This window comes from Chrysemys picta, chromosome 8, assembly GCF_011386835.1.
Source record: "Chrysemys picta bellii isolate R12L10 chromosome 8, ASM1138683v2, whole genome shotgun sequence".
Lineage (NCBI taxonomy): Eukaryota > Metazoa > Chordata > Testudines > Emydidae > Chrysemys > Chrysemys picta.
Window position 1 is genome coordinate 97,573,453 of NC_088798.1, and position 24,935 is coordinate 97,598,387.

General features: G+C 39.7%; 1 protein-coding gene across 8 annotated transcripts in view; it reads right to left on the reverse strand.

Moving 5' to 3' along the window:
• FSTL4 (follistatin like 4) overlaps nt 1-24,935 on the reverse strand; it is a 540,889-nt gene that overhangs the window by 303,749 nt on the left and 212,205 nt on the right. The window lies entirely within an intron of this gene.

Here is a 24,935-nt window from a genome sequence, read left to right on the forward strand (position 1 = left end):
CATTCTCCACAAATGCTGAGTTAGCAGATTTATTGGTTATTCAGAATTAGTCACTAAATTATACACATGAAGCTAACTGGGAAAGAAAATGCCATCCCTACTCAGATTGACCTGTAGTTTGTTCATGAGCAGTTTGGTGTGAGTATAAAATATTCAAAATGTGAGCGGTTTTGACAGGTCACATAGCATGTGTCTTCTCCCAGAAGAACTCAGACTCAGGTTTCCCAGCAAGTATTTGAGACTACAAATCTGAATCTAGTTTTCTGCAAGTATTCGGCAAAATTTTCTTAAAATTGGCTGTTTCAGCAACATTCCTGCCTGTAAACTCATTTACTAAAATATTCATGAATAGCAAACTAAACAGCTGAAGTGCCTTCATATAAAAATAAAATCAAATATCCACTAAAATGTTTTGTTATATTTGTCTCACTCTAGATTTATTAGAAGAATTTACAATAAATGCCTCAAGTTCATATTGCAACTTTCACTTGAGACTCTCAAAACCTGCACAACAGCCTTGCAAAGTGAGGTAGATGAGAGTGCTGTTATACCCATCCTACAGATGAGGAATCTGAGGCAACTGAGGAATGAGACAACTGGCTTTTCAAGGTCACAAAGCAAGTCGGTAGCTGACTGGAATAGAACCCAACCCCCTGTCTATTTGTATCAGTGCAGCCAGATTGTAAAGTCTTTGGGGCATGGACCAACTTTTTGTTTTGTGTTGAAAGAGAACCTAACACTATGGGGTCCTGGTCCACAACTGGAACTCAGAGGCACTAACACAATGCAAATAAATACATACGTACATGCATATATACACACACCAATGCCAATCATCAGTGTAAAGTGCTTTGCAGTGGGGCAATATAGGGCTTGCAATGATCCTGTTAACCATAGCAGGGTTCCATGTTGGTGCATGGGTCTGTCTGTAAAGCGCTCAATGCAGCATCGGGACAATAATCCTTGCTCCTACCACAAGCATATAATGTATTTGACGAGCATGTGTGTTAGAAGTGGGTAATGCTGTTTGTAAGTGAAACTGTTCTCTGAGCTTGGATATATTCTGGATGCAGTGATGTTTATTTCTCTGTGCTTTGCAATACCTTTATCATAGCTCTCTGAAGAAAGATAAATAAATAAAGCTCCGTCGATACCTCTCAATTATTTTTCTATGTAATCATATTTTTTAAAAATAAAATTTCTATCATTATTCCCAAACAACAGCTGCCTTCACTAAATCTGATAAACTAAACCATTTGGGTGGCAGAAGAAATGAAAGGAAGGATAAATAAATACACAAATAAATAAATTTAGCAACTAAGGTCCTGAATACATGATTACAGTTATTATGAAAAATAAGATGGCAAGTTGAATCTTTGTTTAGCTCAGCAGGATGTTTTCAATTAAAATAAGCCCAACTCAAAGGGAAGAGCCTATTTTCAACATTTAGTTTGGATTGGCTGTCATGATAGTCTCTCTACTTGAATGATACATTTTATAGAACTGTAAACTAGTAAATTTGTCATTCTTCTTTGTAAAGAGTATCTTCTGCATCTGAAGAGAACTCCAAGATGAAAGATCATAACAATGATATAGTCCCTTTTTCCTCATTTCCACATTTTTATCATCATGTTTTCCCTTCAGCAAAATTACTAGAAAATCCCGGAACCCATAAATTGTGGATTTTGCAATATTCACATACCTCTCGACATTCTTTTCCCAGTGGCAGAATTGTGGGGGTTTGCCAGTCCTGTTATGTGAGTGAATGTACAGCAGTTACATTGTTTTTCAAAATCCACTTCTCTGAACTCACATCCACCTTTTATCTGCCCCTTCACGTAGTCCCTCCAATTTTGCCCCACTCTCTATTTTGTCCTATAACTCTCCATAGCTGGGTGTCACTCTCTCCCCTTTGTTCTTCTCCTTTTCTCTCTAAAGGAGAAGGGTGGCCTTGTGGCTGAAGCACAGGACTACGAGTCTGAAAACATGGGGTGAAGTCCTGACTCCACTGAAGTCAATTTTTGCCATTAACTCTCATGGGATCAGTACATCACTCCTAGGTTCTGTACCCTACCTGTCACAGAACTCTTGAGACCTCATTAGGTAAGTCACTTAGGGCTAGACTGGGGCTGTAGATCTGCCTAGTAGGAGATGTAAAATGAATTGCCCCAGTGGGAACTCGAGGAGGCATGGTGATTAACTCAGGCACAGTGCTAGTGGGAGCACAGGACACCCAATCTCTGCTACAGGACACAGCATGGGCTTCTATTGCACCAACTCCACCCACTGATGTCTGGAAGGGGAGGAAGGAGCATAGCCCTGCCTCTTCCCCTCCCCCCCCCCTCCGAGAAAGTAGCACTTCCTCCAGCAGTCCTTGCACCAAGGATTGAGAATTCTCGTCTCCCCTCGGGCTTCTCACCCCAGCTCGCAGCTGGGTCCAAAGCCGCCCTGACTTCTTGCCCTGGCTCCCAGCTCCTGCTGTGAAATTGACAAGACAGCTGATGTAAGTAACACAATGTCTACACAGACACTGTGTCACCCTAACTACACAGACATAAGCCTTATGCCTCTCGTGGAGGTGGTTATTATGTGGGTGTAGTAGGGCACTTACATCAGTGGGAGGAAGGCTGTAGTGTAGACACTGACATAATTAGGTTGACATAAGCTGCCTTATGTCGACCTAATTGTGTAGTGTAGACCAGCCCTCGATTTCCAGATCTGTAAAATGAGGATTACTATTTCCCTGCTACTGAGTACTATTGTGAGGCTGACTTCATTAATCTTTATAAATCACTGTGGAAAATATTAGTAAAAGCCATGTGTTCACTCCTACCTGGCAATCTTTCCTTCTTTCTTTCATTTATGATTGATGCTCACTCAATTAGTGTTAACGGAATGTATAGGCATGCTTTACAGCCGAATAGACCACACAGTGAGATGATAACGATAGTTTCCATGTAGATGTGCTAATTCATATAAAGTAGCCAGTCAACCAGTATCCACTGTCTGCAGCTGTGTTACTGTAAATTGCATACTCATCATCTCAATTGACTCCTGATGCCTGGGTCTTCAGATGAGTTCATCCCCTAATTTCAGCTGTGCATTCAGCTGCAATGCATTGTGTTAGAACACTACATTCCTACTGTGATCCTAGATTCCTACTGTGCTATCAGTATGCAACCACCATAATAGCTATACTTTTAACAAACCATTCAATTTTAGATTGAAATTCCCCACACTCCCTCAGCCTTTTAGCAAGAAAAGTGTCTACTAAAAGCGAGTTTTGAATTGCTATCAGGTAGTCCACATCTACCGATCACTCATTAGTTGAATGTGTCAAGTTTTAATGTGCTTCGGTGAAGTTTCATTTTTTAAAGAGGAAATATTCAGGCAGATAACCAAGTACTTAATAGACCTCAAACTAGAATACAGCTTCAAAACAAAATGCAAAAAAGCAACCTAGTAATTGCAAAGGATTTTATCAGCACATCACACTTTAAGGCTCCTGCTGCGTGCTGATTTTAAATAGTATTCCTCTGACTTTTTGACACCTCCTATAGGAATCATTCCTCTGAATGCACACTAGCAAAAAATGTTCGTTAAATCATACAACAGACAGTCAGGAGCTGAAATGAACTCTGATGGAAGTTGTATCTTTTTATTTTTCCTGTAGCCACTTAATTGAATTGGCAGCATTGAGTCTTTTAGTATTCCCCAGTATTTAGAATTTCAATTTACTCCATGGATTTTTACACTGAGCATCCAATAAAAATTAGCATTTGTGCAGAATGGGTTTTAATCAACTATTCTCAAATGTCAGACCTTCTTATCTTTAAAGCATTTCTAAATCTCCTGGCCTCTGAGCCTCCCTCAGTTCTAAAATGTATTCCATGTATTCAGTTTCTCTCCTTCAGTTTCCAGTATCCTTTATCATGGTCTAATCAGATTAATCTTTGATGCTCAGCTCTATCTTTTAATCTTCTCAGTTTTCTTTTTAAAGTGATCTCTCTGTGTCTCCCAGGGTTCATTAAGCTATTAAGATTTTCTACAGCATCCATTTCATAGATCAAGATATTGTTATGTGGAGCGCTACCTGTCAGAGCACTGGTTTAGCACACACAAGGTTATTTGTGCAGGCCTTAATTAAATTAGTAAATATTACCTGAAATCTGTTTGTGGAATTTTACAGTGACCGAAGAAGTAAAACCCCTTGGGTTTCCCAAGGGGTTTGAAGAAATGAGTGCAGGGGTGTGCATACTCATATCTTTCCACAGGCTTCCCATACCAAGGAAAAGCTCATTTCTAGAGAATATCCCTTCCTTTACTGAATATTTGAAAGAATGTTGCTAGTTTTGTCCAACATTTGTCCAACAAAGGTTTAAGGGCAAATGTTCAACTTTCTTGACATTTTTACAGCAATGTGGGAAAGCATTTGATTGGCAAAGCATTTAATGTATTGAATGGATAGGACTATGTTCTCACAATGCATATGTGAAAGTGTCGTTAGTTTCAATGGGAACTAGGTGCACATGACGTGGAAAAAATGTAGCCCATTGGGTGTACATCCTTTACTACAGAACATATTATTAGGAACATAGAAGAAGAGTAAGATAACATCCACTTAACACCTACTGGACTTGAATCAACACAGCTGCAAGACTGGGAATCCCACCTCAGAGGGCTACATAAATTCAAAGTCTACTGAACCTTCTAAATTATGTACTCCTGGTTACTCTCTATTTAATCCAACATGAAAGCTGTCTATATTTGTCACTGAGCAGGTTCCCCATTCCCTCTGCACTACAGGTGTTAGTGCTTTAGGAAATGTAAGAAAAAAGGAGTGCTCTCCTTGTATAGAAGGAAGTTCAAGGAGGATAGGTACATCAGTGGCTATTAGTCAGGATGGGCAGGGATGGTGTCTCCAGCCTCCGTTTGCCAGAAGCTGGGAATGGACGACGATGGACCAATTGATGATTATCCATTCTGTTCATTCCCTCTGGGGCACCTGGCATTGGCCACTGTCAGAAGATAGGATACTGGGATAGATAGACCATTGGTCTCACCCAGTATGGCCGTTCTTATGTAATGAAGTGTACAGATAACAGGGAAGGAAAGGAAACATCAGAATAACATCTGGAATTGTTGGTGCATGAATATTAATAATGTTGGTGCTGAAATGGTTCTATTTCCAGGAGTTACTTTAGGCTTGTTGATATTGCCTCCTTTACCCCTTGCACATCCATTTTCTCTCACCAACACCATTACTATCCCCATATTCTTCTGAAACCTAGTTAATATTTTTTCTTTTTTTTTGTTACCCCTGCTTAAATCTCCAAATAGTGCAGAATTACTGTAGTTTAGTTTTCCCCATTTTCTATTCATGATCATCTGCTTCTGAACAGGACTTTCCACCTGAAGCTTGTTGGCTTATAAATGCACAGAACTACCTGTAATAAACCATATTTGGACTTTGGACCTTGCTGGAGTCCATCAGCAAGGTTTTTAGTTCCCTCTCTTACTAAAATATATTGAATCTTGCCAGTGGTTGTATTTCAAGTGGTGAAGGATTGAGGAGCCAATGGGTCTGTACATATGATATGCTACAGACATTTCAAGTAATATTTGCTTGATGCTATAATATTACCAGGGTTGCGTCGGTCTTGGGACAGATCTTCAGTTGTTAAAAACTGTCATAGCTCCACTAAAGCAATGGAGCTATGACAATTTACATCAGCTGAAGATCTGCCCAAAGATTGGTACCACAGCTGAAATAGCAAAGGGTAAAGGAGAAGTTTTGTCAACCTCATAAAAAGTTCTGGTTCAATCTGATTCATGTTTTGTGCAGAAGTTTGAGTGGTTCTTATTTTATCTGAGCCAGCTTGTCCATCCTTAATACATATATCACATGCCTTGGGATGTATAGTGGAACGAACGTTTTTCATTCTCAAGGTGATTTGAAACAGGGACTTTCCTAGAATTTCCTCCCTTTTGTAGGTTTCAAAGAACTTGGGAAATGACTATTCTGTTTGTGTTTTATTGCTATACAGAATGATAGAACATTAGGTCCTGATTCAGAAAGGTACTGAGGCATGACTTTAAGTGTGTCAGTTATTCCATTAATTTGAACTCACCTGCTTGAAGTCAGGCACATGCTTAAGTACTTTTCTGATTCAGAACCTTAGTTAGGAAAAAGAAAGATATTGGAGGTTGGTGATTTAAAACATTATTTCTCATCTGTTCTCTGGCGCTGAATTCAATTTGGTGTGATACTCCAGATGGCATAGGAAGTATTGGAAAAAGAGGCCCAATGTAGTTTCACATTTATTCTGCCAAGTTTGAAATGGAACTCAGTGAGATAGTCTTACATTATTGAGCTTTGTCAAATATCACTTAATTAGCTCTACTCTGATACTGAAGATTTAACGTAATATAAACTAGCAAACCCTTGGAAATCAGTATTTTAAAATAAATTCAAATATATATATATAGTTTGAGAAAGGTGCTATAGTTGCATTCAACTGCATAGTTATTTGCCTGATCTATTGCAATTGTGGCCAGGCAATTTAGCTTTCAGACATGGAATAAACAAATAATTTAGTATAGCTAATCTTTCCCTTACATTCTACTAAAATTAATTCTCGGCTACTGATGGAAGGTCTCACAATTTGGAAAATGTACCTGCTTGGTGTTTGCTGAACAAATGCAGAAGTAATCTTTCTAAATGGCAAAATGGTCAGCTGCTCAAAACAGTCCATGGGAATTACCTGGTGTGCACTACGCAGAAAACCAGGTTTTGACTACACCTTTAGCCTGAGCTACTAATTTTATTCCCTGACATATTACTGGCAGTCTGTTTTTATTCCCCTGGCATGGAATTTTGTGTTTTCAAAGAGATTTTTTGATCACAGATGTTTGTACACCGATTCAAGCCTTTCCAACTGTAGGCAAGGTCAATTTTGTACTGAAATATAGAGGAGGTCTCTAAGTGATATTGGAGTACAATTAGCTAACATCACAAATTCTAACTTTCAACGTTACATTTACACTTAAAACTCTTGTATGGGCAGGCACAATGGTGAGCCCACTGATATACCAACATCAATTTACATTCATTTACATATTTTATAAACACACACACACACACACAGCAGTTTCATATTTCTGTAAGCTGAAGGTACTTGGGAATTACTGAACGAGAATGATTTTTGTTTCATATAAAAGCTTTTAAAGCTGTGGCCTCAGGTTTTCCAGGTAAAATTTTTCTCCGCAATGAATTGCAAACATCTAAGTGAGGGCTTGATTCTACAACCTGTACTCCTATTGAAGTTAGTCAAGCACAATCAGGTACATTGCTGTGTGGTAGCATTTCTACCCACAATTCATTATGGGTAACGAGAAGGGGTGTTGAGCATTGTTCATACCGAGGAGCTGACCCTGGAAGAAGCTGTGAATGTCACTTTTGGGGTTTGAATCGACAAAGACAAGGCAAAGCAATTCAGGAACGTATCATCTCAGCCATCTTGCCATCAGCAGGGAGAAAGGCCCTGCCCACAAAACACAGTAGGGTCACAACATCACAAATGATATCAGCAAACCAGAAGAGCCAAACTGGATTGATCAGATCAGAGTTTCTTCAATAAGCTACAGGACAGAAGTGGGCAACAAGTTGCCTGAGTTGTCATATTTCGAATCAGTGCAGAGAAGAATGCACTGGAGAAAAAGCAGGTGTCAAATGCTTTCCTGAATACACTAAACACACATCTCCGAGAGGCCTAAACTTAATGGATGACAGGAGGGTGCTGTATGTAGCTATGCCTCTGGAGGGAGATGCCATTCTGTTTTCTATGTACCACTGAGGATTTTGCAGTCAGTTCCAGGCCAGACTGCAAACCAGTTACCATTGTTTGTTAGGCTCAGTTACTGTGTTCTCTCTTCCATGGAGACTTTCCTTCTTTCTTTCTTTGTCCTTGCCCCCCAACCCCACAGCAAAAAAGAACAAAACAAACAAAACAAAAACAAAACATTTTCTAGCTGGAAATCTAAATATTGTGCTCTCTCTGCCACTAAGATAAAAAGCCCATAACATTTATTTACTTTTAACTTTTGATGCTCTTAACGTAAATCAATTCACTCTCTCTTGAATTTCTATCTTGAAATACTGCCTGATGCAATTCCAGACTGAAGCACTTAAAAAGAGAGTGTTCCAATAATGGCACATTACTGCACTGTGTGTATTGCCATTTGAAGTCTTTCAAAGTACTGTAAACACTTCAATTAAGAAGTAATTGAGTTTCTCATCTTTACAAGTGAAAGGTTTTTGTTTTTTTTTTAAATTATTACATTATTTTACATGTTTATGCTATGTTCCTGGTGGTTTGGCTGAAGAATTCTACAGCAGTGATTGTTCTAGCCTGTGGCCCATATAAGGTGACCAGACAGCAAGTGTGAAAAATCGGGACTGGGGTGAGGGGTAATAGGATCCTATATAAGAAAAAGACTCAAAAATTGGGACTGTCCCTATAAAATTGGGACATTTGGTCACCCTAGGCCCATGTTGCTTCTTCAGGTCCCTCCAAAATATACAGCACACACTTAGCATCGAGAGTCAATTATCTCACTCTGTTCATTTTGATGTGATACCTGGAAGTACATTACAGCACTGGAAATGGTCATTTTTCTGGCACTCGATTGTTCGTTTCTTAATTACCACCCCACGGAAGTGTAATAATGTCCAACTCTGTCTCATTGGTAAGTTAGTGTATGATTTTGTTGTAGCTAAGGGATCATTCCTCTAAATCTCTAAAGTTGCCATCAGTGGCAGTTGCAAATATTAAGACAGTATTGGAATAATGTTTAGACCCTTCATTGCTTATCCAATGCATAGTGGGTACTGGAATCCATTTAATGTGGAACCAACACTAGAATTAGCTGCTATTTTATGCTAAATGATAAACCACATAGATAAGAGAAACCTGCTTCTCCATTCTGGCTTGAAATATCTAGCATATCTTGTTCTGCTGCCCAGGCATATTCTGACAGTAGTGAAGGAGTTACAGCAATCTATGTGGGATGGCTGGCACATGACTGTTTGAGAATCATACCTATCCTGCTTACAGCCAAAATGGGTACTCCAGCCCTGAGTTTTTTACTACTCCCTAGTCGGCCCCTATGGGGAGGGCTCATTCTTTAGTTAGGGTCAGAGTGTGGACCCAGGCTTCTCCAGCCTATAGGGCAGTGTTTCTCAAAGTCGGGTCGCCGCTTGTGTAGGGAAAGCCCCTGGCGGGCCGGGCCGATTTGTTTACCTGCCTCATCCGCAGGTCCAGCCAATCGCGGCTCCCACTGGCCGTGATTCGCTGCTCCAGGCCAATGGGAGTTGCTGAAAGCGGCACGGGCTGAGGGACGTACTGGCCGCCACTTCCAGCAACTCCCATTGGCCTGCAGCGGCGAACCACGGCCAGTGGGAGCCGCGATTGGCCAGACCTGCGGACGGGGCAGGTAAACAAACCAGCCCGGCCCACCAGGGGCTTTCCCTACACAAGCAGCAACCCCAGTTTGAGAAACACTGCATAGGGCAAGACACCTTATTACTGCCTCACAGTGGATTTCCTGTCTCAAACTGCCTACTAGGAAAGACACACTTTAAGTATGTGGCATTCTCGCAGCCAGCATGATTTTCTAAAGGGGGATTTGGATTTATCTGCACGTTCAAAACATGAAAATGAAATCTATAAACTCTGTTTTCATATACAAAGCAAAGCATAGCAAAAAATGAACTAGATATAAAGAAGCAATTTATAAAGTTACCTAACAAATAATTAGTCTTTGGAATGATGGAGAGTATCTGGTACCCTGATTCAATCAATCAGCCCACTAGCAAATGCAGTAAAGTTAACATTTAAAAAAAAAAATTTCACACCATAGTTGGGGCCCATTATGTTTTACAGCTTAGTTATTTAAGGTCACTATGTCAGAATGAATATGTTCTTTTTTATTGTAATAATTTCCCTTTATTGCCAGGAATGCTACTATCGCTTTTCTACCTGTATAGAAGAATCTCAATAAGTAGACACACAGAGATATTATAGCTTTGACTTTAAACAATATATCCCTTTGGCCATTTCCTCATCTGCTTTTGGACACTCAGTTCCCATCATCCCTGAGCATGGATATTTGGATGTTGGTAAATCACTCTGGTTTCTTAATCATTCATATGTAAGCAAGCACTGGGTGGGAACATAGGTTTGGGAACTGGAAACAGATACAACTAAAATAAATTACCCATGCCACGATATCTTGAGAATGGGCTCCAAATGTAGTAAAAAACTGAAAGCTGTTAGCAAATTGTGGTATTATTCCCTACTGGAAAATATGAGGGGGAACAGTTACATATCAGTTAGTAAATGTGTGGAATTCTAGTCAAATAACTTTTTTCTTCAGACATCTCTTCTGTGTAATTGAGAGACTCCTCTGACTATTTTCAGAAGACAGAAAGGAATTTATTCTAATAGCACTTCTAAGAGTACTGGACAAATAGGCCAGTTTCACTATGGGAGGTTTTTTGCCTTCTTCTGAAGTATTAGGTAGCATTGTCCCTGCCAAAGGTGGGGCAACAGGCTAGATGAACTGCTGTGATCTGACATGATGTAGGAACGCATGTCATGTGTCAATTTGCATGAGACAATAAAAATCAGGAAAATTGCAATGAACTTGAATGCCACTAAGCTGCTTTCAATGAACATCTGCAATGGGATTAAGACAACTGGTAACAATGAAAGTCCGATGTTGTACTGCTAGTGACATTTATGAATGTGACAGATTTTGGACATGTTTCAAACAATGATTCCTCAGCTTCTGTATATGGGCTCTTTTCATGCTATCTCAGGTGGCTTTCATAAATCTGAATTTCAAATGCAGAGTTTTATAGACTAAAATGTGGTTCCATTGGGGAAATTGAAATTCATATCACTATGACAAGGTTGGCCTTTCACTCTAATTGTGCTCCGAGGGATAGTTGTTCTATGGAAAAGCAGCGCTTGTCAGGAACTGCTGCTTATTGATACTACTGTACCTCTAGATTAACATCAAGTTTTGCATACAATGAATATGATTATTTACTTTGGAATTCATCTTTTGAAAAGCATTTGAATACAAAAGTCAACAGCAGTTCTCCTCCACCACCTCTAATGAACGGAGACAATGACCCAGCAGGTTTTGAAAGCTTGTTATGTTGGTATTGTACCTTTGTCACTGGCAATAAATTTCATGTGAAATGTTCAGCATCATTAATTGATTTATGGGTTTTGGTCATATAAATAATTTAACACTCACTTGGCAACTGTTTTGTTGAAAATTAATAACTTGTTTGTAAGTTATTATTCCATAATAGGAAACAGGTATTACTGTAGATACGGTTTAAATATTGAAGATGAATCTGAATCAGTCCAAATATCTCTGTTTTGGGGGAGATCTGGATCCAGATTCTAATCCTAACATTGTGAATGACCATGGCATAATGGCAAAATCCTTGATCTAAACATACCTCAGCATTAGGAAAATTCAAACCCCAAATCTTGAATTTTGTAGCTAGACCCAACTCTATTGAACACATCATTAGCAATGTATTGTAACAACATTTGAGACATCATTTAGCTTCCTGCGTTCTTGAGGAATTTGAGTTCTAGATTTCCTGATTCCTTTGCCAGAAGTAATGACATCACAATCACAGGCCAATAAGGCTGAAAGAATAATTTTGCTCTAAACCCATTATCACACCTTTGTAATTTTCCTTCTGGTTGGCATTTCTGAAGTTTATTCTCAATCCAGATGTGAACTGTTTTGGAACATTTTAATAAAATTATTTGTGCATTAAGTCATGCCAGAATGAAAAAACAACAGTTTTCTTCAGTGTCCCCTATCTAACGATCTCTAATTACTGTATAAACAATGAATTAAGCCTCACAATTCAAGTACCATTGGTAAATATCATTAACTCCATTTTACACATGGGGAAACTGCAACACAAACAGTGAAAACTGACTTACATAAATTCACACAGGCAAATAGAATTTAGATGGTGGTCACCATTAAAGAGTCAGTATTTACTAACATAGATTATTCTGTAGTTTCTGAGATACTGCAGTGTGACCACAGGATGGTTACACTGAGAATGCCGCACTCAGGGCAGACTGCAAGAAATAGGGCAGAGAATCGCAAAATGCTGGTGGGTTTTTTTATAATTAAATTCACTAAGCCATAACAAAAGAGCTTCTGCAGTACCACATTAGTAACCTAATTCACTATATGTGAGTTTCTTCTAATCCCAAAGGATCAGCCACTTATACCCAGGTCAATATGTATCTCAGGTCTTACCCAAATATCTCTGTCAGCCAGTCCTTAGTAAACAAACTAAAGATTTATTAATAAAAGAAAAGAATAGAGTTAAAATGGTTAATAGAGCATATACATACAAATGATTGCAAAGTCTTTATATCTGTTTTGTAGCAGTGACGGAATAGACTGCTGGCTTGCAAAAATCTGATAGCTTCCAAAAGATTGGAATGTCCTCAGTACATAGTTCAATATACTCCTTTTAGTTATAAATCCACAGTCCAAAGAATTAGAGCAGGAAAGAGGCAAAATGGAGATATCTCAGGTATCTTTTATATCCTCTGCCACGTGCATGGCAATTTACTGTCCCAAACAAAGCCCACAGCACCTGTGTATGGAAAGTTACTGGCCCAAGATGGAGTCTAGGATCACATGAGCATATCACATGTCCTTACATGCTTTACTGACTCACAGGGGAGTGGCCATTGGCTCCTTGTCCTTGTTTTATGAGGCATCCCCTGAGGAAGACCTCAGGATCCCCTCAGGCATCCCCTCAGGGATGAGATTCTTCAATGGCCCATTGTGAGAGCTGAGTGTCCTTAATGGGCCATCAATACATAGCTGTCTAGCCCTGATGTAAATCTGTCTAGGGGGCGTCACCCAGGAATACAACACATGTGTAAGATACAAGTACTTAGCCAATATTCATAAATTCAGGTACAAAGATGATACATGTATATAAACAGGATAATCATACTTAGCAATTCATAACTTTTCTATTGATACCGTATATGACATACATTGTACAACATTTATGGAATTTGTGTGATAGTGGTAACAATAGTGATATAAATGGTCACCTTTCTGATACACAGCATCACATGCAGCCTTCCCTGTACAAAGAATAGGAAATAGCTTTTGACTGTTAGCAGTTGTCATCAAGAACTAACTTTTCAATAATAAACCCTGTATATGCCTTTCCAAAGGATTCGATTTACCGATGATCTGAAAAATGCCAACATTCTAAAGATTGAGTAAGGACTGGGAGCAAAAGATTTTACATTTTTTAAAAGAATTCAGCAGAGGTCCAGACAACAGTTTGCCTATGTCAATGAATGTTCACAACCATCAAAAAGAGCATGTACTCTGGCCTCCAAAAATAAGTAGTATCAACAGTATGCAGAACGTACAGTACCCTAAGAAATCCTCTAGTATAGCCTGGTTTAATGTCAGGCCTGGTCTACACTGGCGAGGGTGGGGGAGCCAAGTCGGTCTAAGTTACGCAACTTCAGCTAAGAAAATAGTGTAGCTGAAGTCGACGTACTTAGATCCACTTACCGCGTCTTCATTGCAGTAGGTCGACTTCTGGCACTCCCCCATCGACTCCACCTACACTTCTCGCTCCAGTGGAGTACTGGAGTCAACGGGAGAGCGCTCCGTGGTCAATTTATCGTGTCTTCACTAGACGCAATAAATCGACCCCCGCTGGATCAATCGCTCCAGAGGTAAATGTAGACATGCTCTTAGTCACAAACATTTCCTTTAGGCAGGAAAGTAACAAGAATTCATTTACACTAGGCAAGAAAATGCCAATGTGGGATATATCCATGCATGTCATACAGGAGTACAGTAGGGTCAGACACTTAAGGGAATTCTTGAAACTGTATATTTCTTTAGAATAATCCAACCACACTTTCCTTTCTCCAGCACTACCAGATGAATACAAGAATGGGCTTTTTTTTTGTCTTGTCTACCTGGTTAGAAATTGTATGCATTGTTGTTGTAGCCATGTCGGTCCCAGGATATTAGAGAAGCAAGGTAGGTGAGGTAATATATTTTATTGGACCAACTTCTGTTGGTGAGAGAGACTTTCGAGCTTACACAGAACTCTTCTTCAGGTCTGGGAAATGTACTCAGTGTCACAGCTAACTACAAAATGGAACAGAACGTTTAGCATAAGTAGTTAATACATATTTCAATGGACCATTCAGTCCCCATCCTCAAAGGAAACCTGCAGAACACTTTCAAAAGACGAGGCGGGGAGCTTAAATTCATAACTTTGCCAGACACTAAAAATCATGGGCTGAATAGAGACAGTGGATTTATGGCTCATTGCAACAATCTACGACTCACTAACACACATTTACACACATTTACACACACACACACACACACACACACACACACACACACACATCACGCAGCTATCTCCCTTACCTTCCCCCGCCATGACTGGAGGGGCGTTAACTGGCTACTTCACCTTGAATGGTCCCTTGAAATATGTGTTAACTACTTACACTAACCAATCTGTTGCACCTTGTATTTAGCTGTTTTCCAGACCTGAAGAAGAGTTCTATGTAAGCTCAAAAGCTTGTCTTCTCACCAACAGAAGTTGGTCCAATAAAATATATTACCTCACCCAACCTTTCTGGTTAGAAATTGGCATGCAAGACCTCAGTTTGCAGTCAGTTGTTATTATCTGATGGTTGTTTGGTGGCTGATATGCAATGAGCGGTCTCAGTCCATTTCCCAAAGGCTGCAATACTTCAAAATCAGCACCACACGTTGGGGGGGGACCCAAAAAACCATACCATAGTAGGATACTAATTGCTCCCGTGACAAACTCTGCAGAGAAATAAGGGACTGATGAGATAGAAAGACTGTACTCTCTATGGCATTGAGGACACGCAGTGCTTTCCAGGACATTCTCTGTGCTTCCCAAGATCGGATCTTTTATGCACTGCTCTTCGTTTCCATTTTCTAATGTATGGGGAAGCCAGAAGTTAATTTTTCTTTGTGTATTGTGGCTAATATTACCCAAATATGAAACTGAAAGACTAGCACCCCATTAGATAACGAGAGAGCAGTACAAATGTTTTTATAGGAACACCAACTGGTAAGTGTAAGCCACATCCTGGCACCTTTTCCCACATCCTTTGCTTTTAATTTCCCACCTCTTTTGCTTTTATTTTCCCACCTCCCTCTGCTTTCATTTCATTTCTCATCTCAAGTGTTAATGCTAGGGATCAAAATAAGCTTCATTCTCACCTCTCAGCTTAAGTGAAAGGAATGCATTTCAGATGTTCCAACGCTGGTGTTTGAGTGGGATGAGTTTATGTTACCCTAAGGAATAATTAACAGCATCATGTAGCTCTGCCCTAAACAATCACTGAGCTGCTGCTCCAGTTTATAAAAGCGGAAGCTATCTCATGCTTTCTCAATCTCCTACCATGTCATAAAAATTTAGAGTGAACTTTTCTTTTCAGATGTAAATGGCTCTTTAAAGCCCTGTTGTGTGTTTCAGTAACTATATAAACAGCAATGATACCCTCCCTTATGCTCATACATAATAGTGAACTGCCAAACTGAGTTTAATGCCTAGTTTGCTCAGAAGCAAGGTTGACAGATTGCATATTTCATAAATCGTGGGCTTACGTGACCCCAGTTCAACCAATCTCCTTTAAATTATAAGAGAGAAAGGACTCAGAATGAAAAATCCTGAGGTTTCCTTCTTTTAACTGTTGGCTCTGCTGCAGAGACATCCCTTAATTATTTTGTACGCTGGCTGATGCACAATGTGATAACACTAGGACCAATTCTGCCAGGTGTTACGCATCTATTGCAAACTTCCACTCCTGTTGTCTTTATGGATACTATGGTCACAGGCCCTCTAAAATCAAGACTGACAAGGATTCACAGATAGATACTTATATAAGATGAGATGAAACAGCTAAAATAGAAAGGAGTCCAAGAGTTAGGTCCACAGACGCGTATCAAGGATCCTGTTCATGAATGACGTACACCCCATTTAAAAGCAAACTTTATGCAACTTCATAGAACAGCTCACATACTATATCAAGTATCAGAGGGTAGCCGTGTTAGTCTGTATCCACAAAAACAACAAGGAGTCCGGTGGCACCTTAAAGACTAACGGATTTATTTGGGCATAAGCTTTTGTGGGTAAAAAAACGAAGAAGTGAAGTTTTTTACCCACAAAAGCTTATGCCCAAATAAATCCGTTAGTCTTTAAGGTGCCACCGGACTCCTTGTTGTTCACATACGGTAATTCACCCACTGCCGCACTCCCCAAACACCACTGCCTTGAGATGGAGTTTTAAAAGCACAAGGAATGCAGGATGGGGACCATTTAGCTAAAATCACTTTTTTTCCCCACCAGTTTCATCCGTGGTGCAATTTTTCATTTTCCATTATAGCTTTACTGACCATATCTGAAATCTATCATCACATACAAGATTAGTCTGTGGCTGGCTGGATGCCAGTTCACTGCAATGTACATTTGGATTTCTTAGTGATGAACAGCATACAGACACCACACTTCTAGCTGGTTCCACTGAAGAGATGTCTTTACAATTAGCCTGAATAGTTTAACTTCCCTGGGTGTCTATGAACATAATTCTCTATTGAAGAGATAGAGATATCCTATCAGCCTGTAAATTATATCAAATATTTGCTTCATTAACAATTATCCTTTTAGGAGGCGGGGGAGGGGGAAAGAGGTTCACTTGGAGTCTTCATTAGCTGTTTTTCCAATGTAATTGGATACTTTTCCTTCTTTTATCCACTGTCCGCCTGTACTGTATCTGATGAAGTCCTTTGATTCCAGTTCCTTTTGCACCAGTGGGGTTGCCATTATAGGATGTAATGTTCCCAGACAAAGGTTTCAGTAGTGGTAATGTGCATTAGACTCTAATCAGATGCTTTTGTTCTTTTATGATTCATCTTTGTTAGTCCAATTTGCATATGCTGTTGCGCTCTGTGGGGACTTCATCTATGTTGTTTCTTTTGATTTTCTTCCCTAGGTTCATATTTTCTATTCTATTGGGGATTGTTACCTACTTTTAACTTTGAACGTGCAGGGCCTGATTCTTATGCAAGTCAAGTAATATCTTACTAGTTAAATAGTCCTACTGATTTCCGTTATAAGGGACTGCCTGACATGAGTAAGGGTATGTCATCACTACCAGCCGGATCGGCGGGCAGCAATTGATCCACTGGGGATCGATTTATCGCGTCTACTCTAGACGTGATAAATCGACCCCCAAGCGCTCTCCCGTTGACTCCTGTACTCCAGCTCCGCGAGAGGCACAGGCAGAGTCGATGGGGGAGCGGCAGCAGTCAACTCACCGTGGTGAAGACACCACAATAAATCAATCTAAGTACCTCGACTTCAGCTACGTTATTCACCTAGCTAAAGTTGCATAACTTATATCTATCCCCCTCTCTCCCCCGTCCCCCTGTGTAGACCTGAGCTAAGAGTGGAAGAATTGAGGAAGTATTTATTATTTAAATACTGAGTATGTTACAGAAGTCAAATAATTATGTTACTTGCAGAAAAAAATTGGCAAGAGATATTTGAGTCTGCATTTTTTTTTTTTTTTTTTGCAATGGAGACAATTTGTCCTCCTCTGTGAACTGATAAAATGATGTGCACTGGGGGTTTATTCAAGGACTTTTAAAAACTGAAAACCATCTGTCTGAGTTATTGTGTTAAATGGGGATGTGAAGGATTAATCTACAAGAGGTGTCAAGGGGCATTCTCCCTAGAAAAACATTATATGTTTATTCCGATTCATCTCTGTTGTTTTTATTGTTAACATTTAAAAATGGATATAAAAACATAAATACGTAAAAGAAAATTCATGAAAATAACTAATTAAATAAAAATATTTAAAGAGCAAAAATATTAGTACTTTAATATGAAAGGACAAGTCTAGAATCCTAATATAACCTTTCCAATAAGGGACGATGGGGAAAGGGGAAGAGAGGGACAGCTATTCTGGACACAGTTTCTCTATTGAAAAGGGAAATATTTTCCTTGTACAAGATGAAATCCTAACTCCCCTGATGTCAGTGGGTGTTTTGCCACTGACTTCAATGCAGCCAGGATTTTATTCAGAGCAATTTAAGGCTATATTACACACCCTTGGTGGCAGCGTGTAGTATGCATATAACTACACACAGCCGTGAAAAGCAGGCTTGTCCATGCTGCAGTGTGTAGCGACATATGTCAGTGAAAGGGGAGAGAGGAGGCAGCGGGGAATGACTGACACCCGCGCCAGAGTCTTTCCTTGCAGCGGGGAAGGGCTCCAACAGCAGGCAGGCAGCAGGACACTACTCCACTAAAAAATACAGTTTAGACAGGGAGGCAAGGCTTGGGAAAGTAGAGCATGCAATCGCATACATACCCTGCCCTTCAGGTTTGGCTTTACTCTACTCACCTGAGCTGTGTCTCAACACTACCACAGCTATTTGTACCTGTGCTAGGGTAGCTATGTGTTCTATATACTGCCATAGGATGAATCAAGTCTTCAGAGAGGAAGACGGACAGCTGCATTTACAGTAAAGAATCTTCTTCATCAACACCTCGAAAAGGTCTATTAACTAATTCTAGAATCGGATACAGGAGGAAATAGCCTCAGCTGAAGCTACACCAATTTACACCAAGTCAGAATACGGTCCAAGAACTATTTCTATTTCTTGGGAACCAACCTCCTGATCACCCCTTAGGACAGGGGTTCTCACGACAAATTTTTGGTGGCCTCAAAGTGCGGCCATCAACTCTTGGTGGTGGCGGCACGGAGAAATTTTTCCTAAAATACTTAATTAAATTTAGGAAAAACAAATAAATATGCACATACCTATGTCCAAATCATTCTAATTTATTGAATCTTTTTGCAGACTCAATAATAAAAATAATGTAGTTGTCTCTATTGTTTACTGAACCTAAACAGAATAGAAACACAAATAAGGTGCTCTGCAGGTTCTTGTCTCTTTTGTTGTTGTTTCTTTTACTTCTTTGGTTGCTTTTTTTAAAAGACTTGCTAGCTAGTAAGTCTGCTGCTGTGAAAAGTGATATTAACAAACATACAAACATACACATAGCAAACTTTCACATCAGCAGACTTACTCAGTCCTGGCAAGCCCAGGGACAAATTAAGCCTTGGATGGGGAGGTTGGTAGGGGTAGTGGGGAAAAACATGACAGGCTGGTGGAGGCAGCATAGAGTCAGGGGTGATGGGGGTGGGAGCCTCGCAGCTGGGGGTTGGAGTCCGGTGGCCAGAGCTTACTGCCTGCCACCCAGGGCTGGAGCCTGACCCCACTGTCCGCAGGAAGGTGGGGAACTCACTAGCTGCCTGCTCCTCCAGCATTTATGTCTCCAGAAGGGGGGGCGGTGTTCAACCCATGCTGGTGGCCCTGTGGGAGGGACCACTTCTTTGCCCCCTGTCCCGCATCACTGCCCAGGAGGCTGTGGCCACAAGAAAAGCCACTGCTGGCTGCATGTGGCCCATTTGAGAAACGCCGCCTTAGGAGTTTCTAGTATGCACCCTGAATAGCTAGAGAGTCAATCCCAAAAAGATGAAGTCAGGAGAGGGTTCCCAGTTGAAGGGTTGGGGAGCAGAAGTTCTTTAGTTTTGCTGGTATTTAAAGAGAAAGCAGGAGAGAGAAGCAGCTGTACAGTGTCCATATATATATATATATATATATATATATATATATATAAAATATTTCTATATTTCAGTATAGTAAAATTACACTTAAAAGATGTATTTGCTATTGACAGAGCTGGTATGTATATATATATATATATATACAGTGACTTTACACTATAGCGTGTCAGATTTAATTTGTACTACTGTATGCATTCAATGCCACTAGCTTGACCAAATTCTTGACCGTTCCATTACATACACACTGTACTATGCTGATTTCCTTATCCATATTTTGATTCCATCCAGTCTATACCACATCTCTAATTTTATTTTTCTGACAGCAATTTCCATATATATATATATATATATATACATACCAGCTCTGTCAATAGCAAATAAATCTTTTAAGTGTAGTTTTACTATACTAAAATATAGAAATACTACTAGTTATTGTAGCTATCTAGTTTTACAATCCTAGAAATCCCTTAGATAGATGTGCTGGATACTGATAAGATCATTATTAAGAAGGCAATCCTACATTGTGAAGATCTAAGCCTCTTTCTAAATGGGATTAATCACATGCTTGCCACTAGTTCTCAATATGTTTTAGCTCCACTGGAGGCATCTGAACAAGTAATATTGTAAATTTAAAGTGGCAAATACTAACTGTCAGCCGGGACAGCTGTCATTGGAACACACATACAGTGATTTTTCCAGCTGGACAGCTACATAGTGTGAAACCAAATAGATTTCCTGGAAGTTTGTAAACCATTAAACAGAGCTAGTTCATATGTATTGAATTCAATCAAATATATGAACATCCTCTCAGAAATGTTTCAGAATGCTGAAGCCCCAAAACAAGCTGCTTCTAAGAGTGCAAGGTACAGAAACCAGCAAATAAGATACAGTCCTAAAAATAACACCATTTGGGACTGAATCAGTCTTATACAACGCCAGCTGAAAGACACATTTGTGTGATTCGTGAACTGCCTGTGTGTGCTTTTTAATCATAGGCTTTGTAGCTCACCTGCACTCAAACACTAAGATTTCTATCAGCCTACAAAGATAATCTTGAGCTTTTCATAATTAGAAAGAAACCTTCATAGTGTTGCAGAATGGAGAGAGATTAAGATCAGAGAGGTTGCAGATGGAAAAGTCCTATTAAGCTATCCAATCCACACTCTCTCTCAATAAAGAATTGTTCATGGTAGAACAGTATATTTTCTAGAACTGTGTCCAGTCCCATTTTAACTCTGAACCTACTGTATTGTTTCTCCAACATCCTTGATTAAATAGATTCTTCCAAAGCACTGAGGCATACTTATGTAAAGGCACGACATCCATTTTCTTTCACCCGCCCAGAGTCCCAGGATAAAGAGCATATATTGGTAAGTAGTCTGTATCATCATTTTGAAAATAGGGAACCCAGAAGCAACTATCTTCTATGCCCATTGAAGAGGCTATATAGAATTCCACACTGATTTTGTGCTAAATCCTGACCTTAGGCTCATGCATATGCTTCTCACTGATTTCATCTAAGCGCAAAATTTGGCAAAAGTTATGAGGATGCAAATTGCTGCCAGACCTTTGCTGCAAAATAAAATTATATACTAATGTAAAGGCACAACATCTATTTAGCTTATTGAAAAAATATTACCGACATTTTGGAGGGGGATGGGAGGATGAGAGAGAGAGAAAACAGGATTGGAATAAGAATATTTGAGTTTGTTCATGAGCCCATACATCTCCAATTTTCCAGTTAAATTGTTGTCAGATAAAATAAAATTAGAGATGTGGTATAGACTGGACGGAATCAAAATATGGATAAGGAAATCAGCATAGTACAGTGCGTATGTAATGGAACGGTCAAGAATTTGGTCAAGCTAGTGGCATTGAATGCATACAATAGTACAAATTAAATCTGACACGCTATAGTGTAAAGTCACTGCAAATCCCAGCAAGAAAAGCTGAGCTTTGTATAAAATGCAGTATAATAGGATGAAGGGGGTATGTCAGAATCTGACAAAAGTATACGCGAAGAATGAAGCAGGGAAAGTCAATGCCGCTCTTCATTCTGTAACATAGGTTCGACTGACAGAGGAGCATTTCAAGACTGTTGATCTTGCAAAAAATAAATAAAAAACCCATGAAAAGGCAACAACATATCTCTAACTGGAAGAAAAATCTTCTAATGTGGGTACATTGCAAGGAAAGTAAATTGTTACCAAGTGTTTGAAGAAAGTCATAAATTAGGGGAGAAAATAGAAAGGAATTACAGCAAGAGGAATAGTGTATGCATAGTATTTGTCACACAAAAATAGTGAGAGACAAATGAGTGAAGACACTAAGTGGGTGTAAAGGAAAAGAAGAAAAGAAAAATGAACCGAAGTGGAAATAAAAGAACTTCTGCTATGGGAAAACAAAGTAAGGATGGCAATTCACTGTGCTAAAAAATTATTTTGCTGTGTTGCCAAAGTGTGTCTGTGCATCTACTTAAATAGAAAAGTCATAGACCAAAAGAGCATTTCAAATAAGTGGAACAGCTGTGATGGTGAATGGGGATATTTTTGATTGTCCATAATTAGTATTTTTTTCTAAAAGGCAAAGGAATTTCATCCTTGTATATTTTATTGCCCAATTACAATCACTAAGCAGTTAGTGTCACAGTTTCAGGGCAACTGCACCTGCATCCCATGGTTCACCAAGGATACCTGCCTTAGACTTCTGGCTTTCAGCCATTACCTTTCTTGGGCAGACACCCTGTCATAACTATAAAGGGAAGGGTAACAGCTCTCCTGTGTACAGTACTATAAAATCCCTCCTGGCCAGAGACTCCAAAATCCTTTTCCCTGTAAAGGGTTAAGAAGATCAGGTAACCTGGCTGACACCTGACCCAAAGGACCAATAAGAGGACAAGATACTTTCAAATCTTGGGGGGAGGGGAAGGCTTTTGTTTGTGCTCTTTGTTTGGGAAGTTGTTCGCTCTTGGGACTGAGAGGGACCAGACATCAATCCAGGTTCTCCAAATCTTTCTGAACAAGTCTCTCATATTTCAAACTTGTAAGTAAACAGCCAGGCAAGGCATGTTAGTTTATCTTTGTTTTCTCAACTTGTAAATGTACCTTTTGCTAGAGTGTTTATCTCTGTTTGCTGTAACTTTGAACCTAAGGCTAGAAGGGGGTCCTCTGAGCTCTTTAAGTTTGATTATCCTGTAAAGTTATTTTTCCATCCTGATTTTACAGAGATGATTTTTACCTTTTTCTTTAATTAAAAGCCTTCTTTTTAAGAACCTGATTGATTTTTCCTTGTGTTTAGATCCAAGGGGGTTGGATCTTGATCCACCAGGAGTTGGTGGGAGGAAGGAGGGGGGATGGTTAATTTCTCCTTGTTTTAAGATCCAAGGGGTTTGGATCTCTATTCACCAGGGAATTGGTAAAGAGTCTCTCAAGGCTACCCAGGGAAGGGAATTAGCTTTGGGATGGTGGCAGCGGACCAGATCTAAGCTGGTAGTTAAGCTTAGAAGTTTTCATGCAGGCCCCCACATTTGTACCCTAAAATTCAGAGTGGGGAAGCAGCCTTGACACACCCATGTTTCACTCACTCCTAACCAGGGATTTTAAGGCTGCGTAGCTCACGCCCTTACACTGTGATATCCCCAGCAAGCCAGACTGCCTAAAAAGCCCAGGGCCTGCACTTTGCTTTCTCTCCAAGGGCTATGAACAGCGTATTGCCCATAGTTATAAGTTACCACACAGCTCCTTCCAAGCAAGCACATTTATTCTATTTGTACAACTGTACTATTAGTTAGAAAAGCATTAGAGTCCCACTGGCCCCTCTGGAGATCAGGAAGGTGAATTGTCATCCAGAGTTTGCGTTCAGATTAAGTCTGTGGGGATCCAACTTCCTGTTGGGGAGCAGAATCGCCCTTCTCCAGTTCTCCATTAGCCTGTGCCTAACTTCCACTTTATTCTTCCAGTATTTCCCTAGAACTCATCTTTGAGCATTCTAGGATCTCATGTAGGTGTCTGTCAAGCTGGATCATCTCTTGGGCGTCAGACTGCTGCTCAATTCCGATATTGCATATAACGTACTCCATGATGCCTTATGGTAAGGTCTTACAAAAACAAAATTTTGATGTATCCTGAACATTTTTACTGATATAATTTACTGGTTGTCCACGCTCTCCACTCATTGAGCAAGTCTGTTTGCCAACCAACCAGATTACTGTCAGATAATTTGGTCCACCTACAGTGGACTGAAACTACTTAAGTACTAACTTAACTGCCATCTGCTGGTGCTATTAAATGTTGTGATACTGGGACTCAGGAGCCAATACTGGGAAAAAGGGAAACAAAATATAAATTCACTAGGATTAATCTTAAATCATCTTCCATGGATTTCCTGACATGAATGCCTCCCGGGATGATTAATTCTTCTCCATGAAGGCTTAGTGGAAAGCCATCAAACCCTTATTCCCTAGAAAGAAGTGGGGTATCCTTTAATTTTTTCACCGGAAAAAAAAAAGGCATAAATATAAGTTATGAGAGAAATCTCTGCCTAGGAAACTAACTGCTTTGCATAAGAAATAAAATGACCCAATGAGAACGGCACAGGCTTTCATAGAGACTGGTAGTAAGAAAAAATGCTGGGATGAAGGCAGAGTTAGCTTAGGACGTTAAATATCCTTTATTTTCCCATTGTCCAGATTCCATCCCAGTTTTGCATTCATCATCCTAGTAACTATAATAGTACAGAATAAACAGCCAATGATGTAATATGAATCAATCAATCTGTCCTTATCCAATGCTATCCCTAAAAGCAGCACATCTGAGCACGTCACAGATCAAGAACAGAAACAAATTTTTTAAAAAGCAAAATAAAAATAAACAAAACGAAGAAACCAACATCGTAGACACTATCTTTGTTATCTTTTAGTAAGTGTAGACCTTGCTCAGACATTGAAATGTGGTTGATCTGTAGTTATGTGTAAAGGCCATCAAGTCTGACATTTAGATAATTGGATAAACTGGCAGACCATAAGGATTCAATCTATAGTGTTATCCAGATACTGCTACTTGGGGATTTTAATCTTAATTGAAGAAGCCAACAGGGAAAAGCACCTTGAAGAAGTCCTCTCGTCAACATAATATTACTCAA